The sequence below is a fragment of the Manis javanica genome, chromosome 12, assembly GCF_040802235.1.
Source record: "Manis javanica isolate MJ-LG chromosome 12, MJ_LKY, whole genome shotgun sequence".
Classification (NCBI taxonomy): domain Eukaryota; kingdom Metazoa; phylum Chordata; class Mammalia; order Pholidota; family Manidae; genus Manis; species Manis javanica.
Window position 1 is genome coordinate 83,346,012 of NC_133167.1, and position 11,466 is coordinate 83,357,477.

General features: G+C 47.9%; 1 long non-coding RNA gene across 1 annotated transcript; it reads left to right on the forward strand.

Moving 5' to 3' along the window:
- Positions 1–257: 257 nt before the first annotated feature.
- Positions 258–7,113, forward strand: LOC140845169 (uncharacterized). Its single transcript, XR_012123906.1, has 3 exons — positions 258–411; positions 4,199–4,378; positions 6,438–7,113. It is a non-coding gene; the product is annotated as an uncharacterized lncRNA (long non-coding RNA).
- The last annotated feature ends 4,353 nt before the right edge of the window (positions 7,114–11,466 follow it).

Genomic DNA, 11,466 nt, shown 5'->3' on the forward strand with positions numbered 1-11,466 from the left:
GGAGACTTAAACAACAGGCATTTACTTCTCGTAGTTGTGGCGGCTGGGAAGCCCAAGGTCAAGGTGCCCACAGGCCAGGTGTCAGGTAAGAGCCCCTTCCTGGCTTACGGTGGCTGTGAGGGAGAGAGAGCATGCCCTGGTCTCCACCTCTTCTTACAAGGACACTAACCCCATCTGCAGGCCCCACCCCCCATGACCTCTTCTAACCCCAGTCACCTCACAAAGGCCCCATCTCCAAATGCCATCACACTGGGGCTATGGCTTCAACATGTAAACTGGCTTGGGGGAGGGGAGGACATGAACATTCTGTCCATGACAAGAGCCATGAACACTTTCAATCCAACAACCCCTCACTGCCCAACTGGTACAAGGACCTCCCAGAGAGATACAACACTGAGCTGGCGTGATGTCGTAAGTGTGGTGTGTTGGTGTGAATGAAGCATGATGGGAATGGGGGGGTCTGTGAGGGCCTCCCCTGAGGTGCCGCCATGGCCCGATGGGAAGTGGGAACATTCCAGACAGAGCAGAAAGCTCGAGAATGCTGAACTGACTGCAGCGTGAGCCCCGTGGCGGGAGGGTCGGAGGTGAGGTAGGGGTGCGGCTGGAGCTGCGTGGTGTGGACGTGGTAGTGCCAGGGCTGCGGGCTCCTGGAGGGACTGGCACTTCAGTCCCTCTGACTTTGCCTGGAGGATTGCTTGGAAGTAGGGAAACCAGCTAAGAGGCTGTTTTGGTAAGGAAGGGAAGAACGTGGCCCTAAGCTGCAACCGTGACCGTGAAGACAGGGTACAGGCAACCGGTCCAAGAGACTTCTAAGTCAGAAATGATTGTTTTAAAAACTCTGGTGAACTGAACATGGGGAACAAAAAGGCGAGAACCAGGAGTGGCTGTGAGGCTCCAGGGTGGGGTGACTGGGCAAGTGGGCACTGTGATGAGTGGAGGAGCCCATGGGGCAGTGAGAGGAGGGATGGAACTGGCCTCTGGACGGCCTGGGTCGGGGGGCACCTGGGGGAGGTGCTGCTGGGAGAGGGGCCGGGCCAGGTCGGTGAGGCGGAGCTCAGCACGGGGACTGCCTCTGCCCCCCTGAGAAGCGGTCGCAGGGCCAGTGTGGGGACTGGGCAGGAGGAATCTGGTCCTGCTCGCTTCCCTGCACACCTCCTGTTTCTGGCATTTCCCTTTGGAGCACAATTATGTCCGTTTGTTCCAAGAAGATGCTGGTGTGGCCACTTGGCCATCTCAGTTGTTTTCATACCTAAGTTTCTAGTCCAGACTCCCATGGTTACACGGGTCAGAGAACCACCTCGAACTTGCTTAAGAAAAATAGAGAAATTACTGGCTCATGAAGCTGAAAAGTCCAGGCTGCGGCTATCTTTGGACACATCTGGGTCCAGGAACAGAAGTGATTTCATCGAGAATCTCTCTCTCTCTGGCTCTCAGCCCTTTTTTCCTGTATTTTTCAGGTGGCTGTGGGAGAGCAGGGGCAGATCTCCCAGGGCCACGTAAGCCTCCATGAGCACTTTGGTTTTTATTTTGAGTAGGATGGAAGTCGTGGGGGAATTCTGAGCAAGGCACGCTGTGATCTGACTTACATTCGAGCAGAAACACTCCAGCCAGGTGCTGAACACAGGTGGCAGCAGGTCAAAGAGGGTCAGGCAGGCAGGGGTGGAAGCAGGGAGACCAATCAGGAAGACTGCACATTCCAGGGGAGCAAAGCCGTCCTTCAACACCTGCCTTTGCCTCCACACCCGTCCAGCAACCACCTCGTTGCTCATTCCCAGTCACAGCTAAGCACCTCCCCACGGTTCATATTGTCTCCAACCTCATCTCCCCTTGTTCTCTCTTGAACTCGCTCCAGCCACGCTCTGTGCACATCAGTCCACCTTCACTGCCGTCGTCAAGGACACCAGCAGGCCCACCGTGAGGTCTGTGTGTCCCCACATCCAGTGGCCAGTTCCCAGACCTTTTACTCGGCCATTTGCCAATGACTGCACTTGGCAGTCACTTACTCCCCTTTCCTAAATGTTCTCCTCGCCTCTGGGAAACCACTCTCTGCTCTACTCCCTCCCAGTCAATGGTGCCTTTCTGCCTCCCCTGCTGGTTTCACCTCCTTCCTCTGATCTCTAGGATGGCGCGCCCAGGGCCAGTCCGCAGACATCAGTGTGCTCACTCCCTCACTCTTAAGGAGCCAGATGCCATCTGTATGCTGACAACTCCTAAACGTATCTGTCCAGCCCAGAACTTTCCTGTCAGTGAACAGATCCGGGTACCTGCTCATCATGTCCCAGTGAATATCAGGTGTTTCAAAGCTAACATATCAAAACTGAGCTCCTGAGGTTGGCTCCCAAATGTGCTTCTCCCCTAGTTTCTTATCTCAGAGAATTAGTGACGCCATTATTTCAGTTGCCTGTGCTAAAACCCTTGGTACCATTTCTGACCTGCTGTTCTCTCTCACACACCCCTCTATCCAGCAACAGCCCATTCCCAGATCTTCAAAATTTATCCACTTTCAACATATATCCAGAATCTGACCATTTCTCACCACTTGCATTGCTACCATCCTGGTCCAAGCCACCGCGATCTCTGGACTGGGTTGTTGTGACAGCCTCCTCACTGGTCTCCCCACCTCTGCCCTTGCCCCCCGTGACCTGTTCTCAGCACAGCAGCCCTTTAAAAGCATGAGTCAGATCATGTCACTCCCTAAAGCTCTGCAGTGAAAGCCAAGCCTCCCAGGGACCTGTAAGACTCCCCAGGATCTGAGCCCCCGCAGCTGCCAGCTCTCTGACCTTCAGCCACACCCTCGCTGCTCACATCTCTGCAGCCACAGTGTTCTTTTTTATTCCTCTAAAACTATTCAAAATACTAAAGTTCAGTAAGATAGCCATTTACAAGATAAATATGTAACTGTTCATAGCTTTCCTAATTTTCCACAATAAGCAACCATAAAAAATATTTTTAAAGAGCCTACTTACATATATGGCAATAAAAGCTAGAAGATGCCTTTGAATAAATTTATCAAGAGATATACAAGGCCTGCCTCCATTGTGGCTAAGAGATCAGTTCTGGAGTAAACTGCATGAGTGTGAATCTCAGTTCCAATGTTTACTAGCTGGTGACCTTAGGGAAGTTTAACCTCTCTGTGTGTCTATATTTGTAGAGGAAACTACTGAAAAAGTATAACACATGTTATTAGCCCTTCTCTGGGTATTTAAGTTGCAGCCTAATTTTGAGGGGGCCAGCTTCCTAAATTCTAAGATGGAGCTGACAACACCTGCTCCTCAGAGTGTGGGAATAACCGAGAAAATGTCACATGTTCACAGAGCACGCGTTCTGCCAACTGGAAAGTGCATAGCAAGAGTCGTTATAGTGGTGACATCTTTTTGTTAACAAATCTTTCCATGTCTGCCACATTCTCTCAGCCAGAGCACTGTAGGAGGAAAGCGCATCCTCAAAACCAGGTACCTGGCTTTATCTCGGACGTCACCGGAGGCTGCGCCAGCTCTTAAGAATCAAATGAGGTTCCTCTGAGTTTCACATTCCGCAGCCCAGCCAAATGCTGACTTCTTAGGATTTGGGGGAAGAAATTCTTTCAATTCCTCAGGTTCCCCTCTGTGTCTAGAGATGTCACTTACAACTCTGCACCTCACTATGTTGACCCATACTTGAAACTTAACACTTCTGTTTGTTGCCTGAAATAATCCTCTTTTGCAAAAGCATTAATGAACAAAATCTATTTCCCTGAAGATGTTATATTCCTCCTAAAGCAAGAACATTTCTTTGCATAGGCACAGTGAGCAACTTCATTATCTATCTTAGATATTTTTGTTTTCTAAAGACTTCTTTGTGACAATGCAATGCTGGGAATGTCTTTCTCTGTCTTCTCCACAATCACCCAGCTGCACCAGCACCTCTTTCCAGCCACTCCCACACGACCCTCACCCATCTTCAGATTTCTTTCCCTTCCCAACACAAAGCAACGCCACGCCCTTTGGCTCCAATTAGGTGTGCATGAGGCCAAAGCCTTCTGCTTTAACCTGATCCTGCACCTGCCCTGGAGGAGGTGTGGAGATAGAAACAGCCTGTCACACGTGCCTAAAGCTATTTACTGACTTGTGGTCAAAACGCTAAGTGGTCTTTGTCATGTAGTTCTGTGGCCCTGTTCTTAAAGGAATTTGCCTTTGTTGTGTTTGTTTTTATTCCAAAGGTGTCCCTCAGCCAAATGTAACTTGGTGGAAGAGAGGAGGATCTCTGGGTGACAATGTTTCCTTGCTTTTCAATGGATCCCTGTTGCAGAACGTTTCCCTCAGAAGTGAAGGAACCTACGTCTGCAGAGCCAGCAATGCTCTGAGAAAGGCAGTGGCTGCGTCAATGCTCCGCTTTCTGGGTGAGCATCAGTCTTGTTCTTCAAGTGCCCCCATCCTGTGCAGGAGGGGGGATCCAGTTTGTTGATTCTAGAGTCAGGGAGTAAACAAGAGGAACATTAAATGGTTCTAACTATTGCTGCTATGCCCACTTTCAAACAAGCTCTCAGTCTAACACTCAGTCTTACCAGTTCTTCTCTCAGAAGGTCATGACATCCTTACCACCTAAGAACCTGCCCTGGGGTATATACACTTTTCTGTCTGGAATCAAGACCTTCATTTTCTGCCTCTGCATGGGCTTAACTCCTGACCTGACCGCCGTCAATAAGCAGGCTCTGAGTTCTGTTCAGTCAGTGTGGTTTCATGCCCTTATGATTCAACACGTGTGCGTGTGCCAGTGCCTCCCATCCCCTCCGGCCACCTGGACTCCTGTGTGGATCCTTCTCTGGTTCTCTCTGGCCTCCCCTTTTTCTTTCCCCACTGCTCGGTACCTGGATAAGTCCGGACACACTTTGCTCTCTAATTCTTTTTTTTTTTATTCATATCCCACAGCTGAACTGTGGGCCCCTTACTGGTAGAAACCATGTCTGATGTGTCTTTTTCAAACCTGTAGACATAATATGAAGCACACAGTAGGTGCTCAATAAATATTCATCAATTGAGTCTTAAGATGCCTCAGTATTCTAATTTGGAGAAGGTCATCTCCATGTGTCTCTGGTTCGGGTGACAGGCCGGCTCCCACTGTCTGCCCGGCTCTCTGGGGCTCACTGAACTCTTGTCACCAAAATGGACTTTAAGTTCTCTGGCTTTTAGGACTCCATAAATAATACTTCCCTTCCCCACCAGAGCTTGGAACCAGTTGAGAGTTAATCACAGAAGTCGCCAGATGGACCTTAAAGATCTTTTATTATTCCCCTTTGTATCTTAAGCACCTGGCACAGGTGTGTTAAATAAGTGTTTCATAAGTGAATTAAATGAGCCATTGGCAAAACTGGTATGAGATTATTGAACCCACTGCTGACCCACAGGGATGATGGAAAAGAGCTTTCTCTGTCACTTTTCTTCCTGGTGGTTCAAGGAGCCCAGAGATGTGAATGGATGGGAAGGAACAGCGTAGGGGCCTGGAATAGTCGTCATGCGTGAAGCACGTTGGTGGTCATTAGCCTCTTTGGTATTTACAATAACACGGTGTTGTGGGTGGTAGTTTTTAATCCCGTTCCACAAATGAGGAAACCTGAGGCTCTTAGAAATTTGTTCTGGAGCCCAAACATGTGGTTTCTTTCAATACTCTGCATACTGCCCTTCGTGGGCTCTCAGTGTTCATCAGCGAGGCACCAGTGACCCTCCTGGGACCCTTCCCAAGTAGCCTCTGTGGTCTTCTAGGATCTTGGGTCTATGGAACTATGGCAGATTTTCATCAGATGGCTCGGCCAACGTGCCTCATTCCTGAGCACCTTCCTCATACTCTCTAGCGAGTGCCAGCCTTTGCCCCGCATCCCCAGGCCATGCAGGAGAGAGCACGGCTGTCCCAGTTCTGTCTGCACACCTCCTCTCAGAAGTCCCTCCAGCCCAGCAGCCCATGCCCTTGGTAGCTTGAGTGAGGAATCTAGAGTGTTGCACATCCACAGCGCCCAGCAGTCTTCCACCATCCTCCTGCTGTTCTGCATGAGCTTCATGACCATCCGGAAAACCTGCAGTCCTCACCACGGGGGGCCCCCTTACACGGCCCATTCTCCTGCTCCATAGGGGTGGAGCTCTGCCAGACCCAGATGCTTCCTCCAGCCCCTTGCGGAATTGTGGTGAATATACATTTTCCATTTTGTTAGTTAGGCTATGAAGTCTGAAACCTTGCAGACATGCCCTGTGTTAGCACAGTTAATAACCAGAACAAAAACCCTATAGTGTTTTTGTTCCACCCCCGAGCCCACACAGAGCTCCCAGATCTGGGTGAGCCTGGGCACCCCGGGCACTCTTTGGAAAGGTTTCTGTCCTAGTAGCTGTAGTCTTTAAGAACGCGCAAACTAGAGCAGGAATTAAGTAATTTCTAATTGGTAAACAAATGTTCCTTTTTTTCCCCCTCAGGACAAAGACGGCCAGACAGTAAACTTATATTTTCCAAGGACTGTAAAAATCATACGCTGCAGGCATCCAGCCCTGGAAATGGTAGCAGCGACGCAACACAAAAACCGCTATCTACAGGTCTGGGATTTTGTCTGTTGGGGGATTTGATGTTTGTAAGACATGTGCAAGGAGAAGTATTTACCTAAAAGACCCTCCATGTTTTGTACTCTGCAATAAGTAAAATTCTTCCTAAGCCTTGGGCCAATGTTCCCCCCATGCCCCTCAGCCTTCTGTGGTTCAATTTGTTCCTTCCATATTGAAACTTTTTTTTTTTAATTTTACACTTGAGGAAGCCCGTGGAACTCATACCCAAATGTGCACCATCATTTGTGATAATACAGGTATTGATCTTCCCGTTTTGAGACCATTGCCAACTTGGTCATATCAATAGAGGAAGGATCTGCTGAGAATTCTGGAAACAATTCTTTCATTTTTTTCCTCCCACATAGTAACTTTGTTATTTATCAGCACTTGGTCAAGAAAACCTAATTTACATTTTTCAAGCTTGCAGTACTGTTCGGGGGGGCCAAGGGAGAGAAGTGGAGTTAAGAAAATCAGAAATGCTAGATTCACAGGAAACCAGTACTGATGGCCTCAGCTCCTTATAGCTCAAAAATGGGTAAATCATAGGACACACAGAAGCTACCAGTAGACCTCATGAGTTATTATGAATCTACTATATAGAAACAATGGTGACTACATCATTTCAAAAATATGAACAAGTGCTTCTCATTTGCAGAATATGTCCTACAGAATAAATCTCTGCCAATAGGAATTATAGGAACATAGTTCCTAGACTTCCACCTCCTGAGATGCAGGGGGAGCATAGAGGGGAAAACAGTGTCGAGCCACCAGTCAACAATCCATGTAATTTATGACATCATTATCCAGGGGTATTTGGAGGATATACTTCTTCTCTTTCAAGCATAATACTACCATTATTATACTCACTATTACCCATTCATTCAACATTTGTCTAAGCCTGTTTGGGCTGCTATAGACTGGGTGGCTTAACATCCAGAGACATTTATTTCTCATAGATCTAGAAGCTGAGAAGCCCAAGGTCAAGGCACCAGGTATCTGTTGAGTGCATGCTGCCCGGTTCATAGACAGCCCACTCTTGGCTGTGTCCTCAGCTGGCAGAAGGCGTGAAGAGCTCCTGGGGGGTCTCTTAAAAGGACACTAATCCCATTCATGGGGGCTCCACCCTCATGACCTAATCACCTGCCAAAGGCCCCACCTCTTGAGCTCATCACATTGGATGTTGGGTCTGACGTATGAATTGTGGAGGGACACAACATCTCTGGCAGCGTTCAGCAAGTATGTGTCTAGTACTCGCTCTTGCCAGGACCGGAGATGCAGACGTGACCAACCCCGAGAGAAACTCAGCCTACAGAGGGAGGTGGTCGTGTAAACAGGTGCTGGAAGCAGGACAGGTACTGTGATAGGATGATGGCAGCATCAAGGAAGAGGCCCTGACTGTGTGGAGAGGTCAACCAGGTTTTTATATAGGTCACGATGTTTGTTCCGGGAAGGTGAAGAACATTCCAGGCAGAGGAACCAGGATGTGCAAAGGCAGAGAGAAGTTCCCTATGCCATGGACTGTGAAGATCAAAGGAACTCCTCCAAATCAATTAATAAAAATGTTGGACCATCATGAGACTGAAACTGATGGTTAAAGCTGAAGCTTTGAAATATTTAAAAATTGTGTTTATTAACACTACCTGCATTGTTCTATCACCTCCTACACACATGTGTGCATGCACGCACACACGTGTGTACACACTGTGAAATACAGCCCTTCAGAGGATCCTTACCTTAGCATTTCAAAGAGACTCATTTATTAATTTAACAAATCCTTGTTGAGTCCTTAAGATAGAACATGCCTAGTAGTGAACAGGACAGAAGAGATCCCTACCTCATGGACTTGGCATTCTGGCAGGAGAGATGGACAGTGAACATGTAAGCAAATAAATATATAAGATATTTCCCCATGAGAAGTGCAATGACAGAAACAAAACAGGGTGGTGACATGGTGACTGGGCCAGGCCGCTTCGGGAAAGGTGGTCGGGACTGACGTGAGGAGGCCATGTGAGCTTAGGCCCAAAGGGTGGGCTAGAAGCATCCGTGCAGAGATGTGAGCAGGGGGCATTTGTGGCAGAGGGAAAAGTAAGCTTACAGATCATACAGAGGGATCAAGCTTAATATGGTGGAGGAAAGAAGATTTAGGTGATGGGGGCCTGCAGAGGAGGAGGAAAGGGGGGTGGGATGAAGATGGAGAGTTGCTGAGGGTCCAGGTAAAGATTGGAGTTTATTCCTAAAACGTGGGAAACCATTGAAGAGTCTTATATGGGAGTGAGTAGCTAGCACTACTTTTCAAATGCATGTGTCAAAAATTGCCAAGCATAGAACAAAAACATATCAAATTGGACCTCATCAAAATCTTTAAAATATGCTCATCAAAGACACCACTGAGTATACAAGTAGATAAGCCACAGACAGGAAAAAGATTGGTGGATTATATGCCTGATGAAGAACTTGTATCTAGAATATATGAAGAACCTCCTTAGGTTAGCAATGAACTCTCCCCTCCCTACCAAAGACTGCAGGCATAAGGGCCTGAACAGACAGTTCACAAAAGAAGGCATACAGATGGCATCAGGGAAATGAAGGTCAAAACCACAATGAGATATGATTTCACAACTACCAGACCAGTGAAAACAAGAAGACCGACAATACCAAATTCTGGCAAGGATGCAAAGCGACTGAAACCCTCCTACACTGCTGATAAGCTTGTAAAAGGATACAACCACTTTGGAAAAAGATATGGCCCTTTCTACTAAAGTTCAACATAACCTACCATTCGCCCAGCCACTCCACTCAGCTATTGATTCAAGAAAAATGAAAACATGTTGACAAAAAAACTGTGTAGGAATGTTCATAGCAGCCTTTACTTCATCAAGGCCCCTGACAGGAGAATGTACAAATAAACTGGTATATTCATACAATGGAGTATTACATAGCAATAAAGAAAATGAACTGATATGCACAAAAAGAGGGATGAATCTCAAAATCATACGTATCATATCATGTCATACAAAGTCCAAGAACAGGTACCACTAATGGATGCTGATAGAAATGAGCAGGTAGTTGCCTGGGAGGGGAGGGGAATTGATTCAGAGAGGAATTGGGAAGCTTTACCAGGTAAGGAAATGTTACTATACCTTGCTTTGGATCATGGTTATGTTAATAACTCATAAAAGTGCACACCTGATACCTGAACATTTTATGGTATATGAATTATACTTCAATTAAAAAACCCATGCTTTTTAAGAAGTGCATGTGCATCCTGCCTTGAGCTGTCAAGACATCTTGGTGAAATGCAGCTTCGTAGAAAGAGCCAGATTTGGAGTCAGACATACTTGGGATCCAGTCCAGCAGTCAGATGAGTGACCTTGGGAAAGTCACTGAGAATGTCCAGTTTCCACGTCTGCAAATAAAAATAATCTAATTCACAAGATGGCCATAGGATTAAATGAAAATCTGCTGTGAAAAGTGTCGAACTCAGTACCTGTCACCTGGGAGGTTCTCAATGAACAGCTATTTTAAAAAATGATTTTAAATAAACTGTAATCCTGGGGACCCAACCCAAACTCTCTGTGGCTCTGCTTTGTGGATGATGCCATGTGCAACCATAGCAAAAATTCTGGAGCCAGGAGGAAAAACCGGAAAACTGTAAATTAAAGAAATCACTGTGCTATGTGAGAGAGCCTGTGGACGTAGCTGATAGCGGCAAATTACTTGCAATTATTACAGGAAAATCTGGCACCTTCTGTGATCATACTCAAATCTGTCATCATCCTGTTCTACCTCATCTTTTTCCAAATGTCAGAAGGGAAGGAAAGGCCGTTTGGAATGGGGACTAAAATAAAACTATAATTACAGGAGGTGGTCAGCGTCAACTTTTCTAAAGGAACGCCCATTTTTATCTGTCCAGATGTCTCCATCACAGATTATTTATGCAGTTTGAGGACTAATCTGAAGTTTAGACTAAGAATGGAAAAGTAAGAATGGAATTGAAATGCACCTTTACCCTTACTGAGTGGTCTTCCATCCTTGCTGAATCATCTCCATTTCTCTGCCGGCTCCACCTCTGAGAAACAGCCCATAGGGCTTCATCTGGAGAGGCCACCCTGCTGCCCCCTCGGCTTGGCTTGAAGAGGGCTGAGCAGGCAGCACCTCCTTCTGTTCGGGGCTTTGTCCGGCACGTCTCCTTGGCCTACGGTAGACCCTCTCCCAGGCTGTGGGCCAAGAGCCCGTTCTGGCCGCCCTTCCCACTGGCTGTTACAGTAAGTTAGGTGAGGGGAAATGGGGGTTCAAGGGCGCCCTTGCAGGGGGTGCTGGCTTTCTCTGTGTGCTACTCAAAGAGGCAGACAGGCAGCTCCCCAGAAAACATCTTGCGGTGGTCTGTGACCATGCCGTCCCCGGCCCGTCATCCTCCGCCACGTGGGGCCGACCTGACCGTCCTGACAGTCCCTTCCCTTCCCTAGATCCCTTCTGGGAGCTTGGAAACTGGACACATTGCTCTGCCTCCTGCGGCCCCTTGGGAGTGCACGTTCAGAGGCCCCAGTGTGTGCTGGCCAATGGGCGGGAAGTGAGCGAGGCCTGCTGTGGCCACGTCCAGATGCCACTGGCTGGGGTCCAGCCCTGTATCATCCGGGACTGCCCTGTGAGGTACATGACGTCTCTCCTCTTATCTCAGTACCGAGTTGTTGCTTGCTTTGAGAGGCGCAGTAATTTGGACTTAAGAACTCAGCCACTGAGGTTTACTTAACAGGATCTGTGTGGCAGGCATGCTGCTCAGCGCCTCACCCTCCCCTGGCAGGTAGATGCTGGTTGTTTCCTGCTTTACAATGGGAAGGCTCCCTGAGGCCACATGGTTACAGAGGCCAGGATTGAAACTGTGTTGGTCTGATGCAAGCCCCGCCTG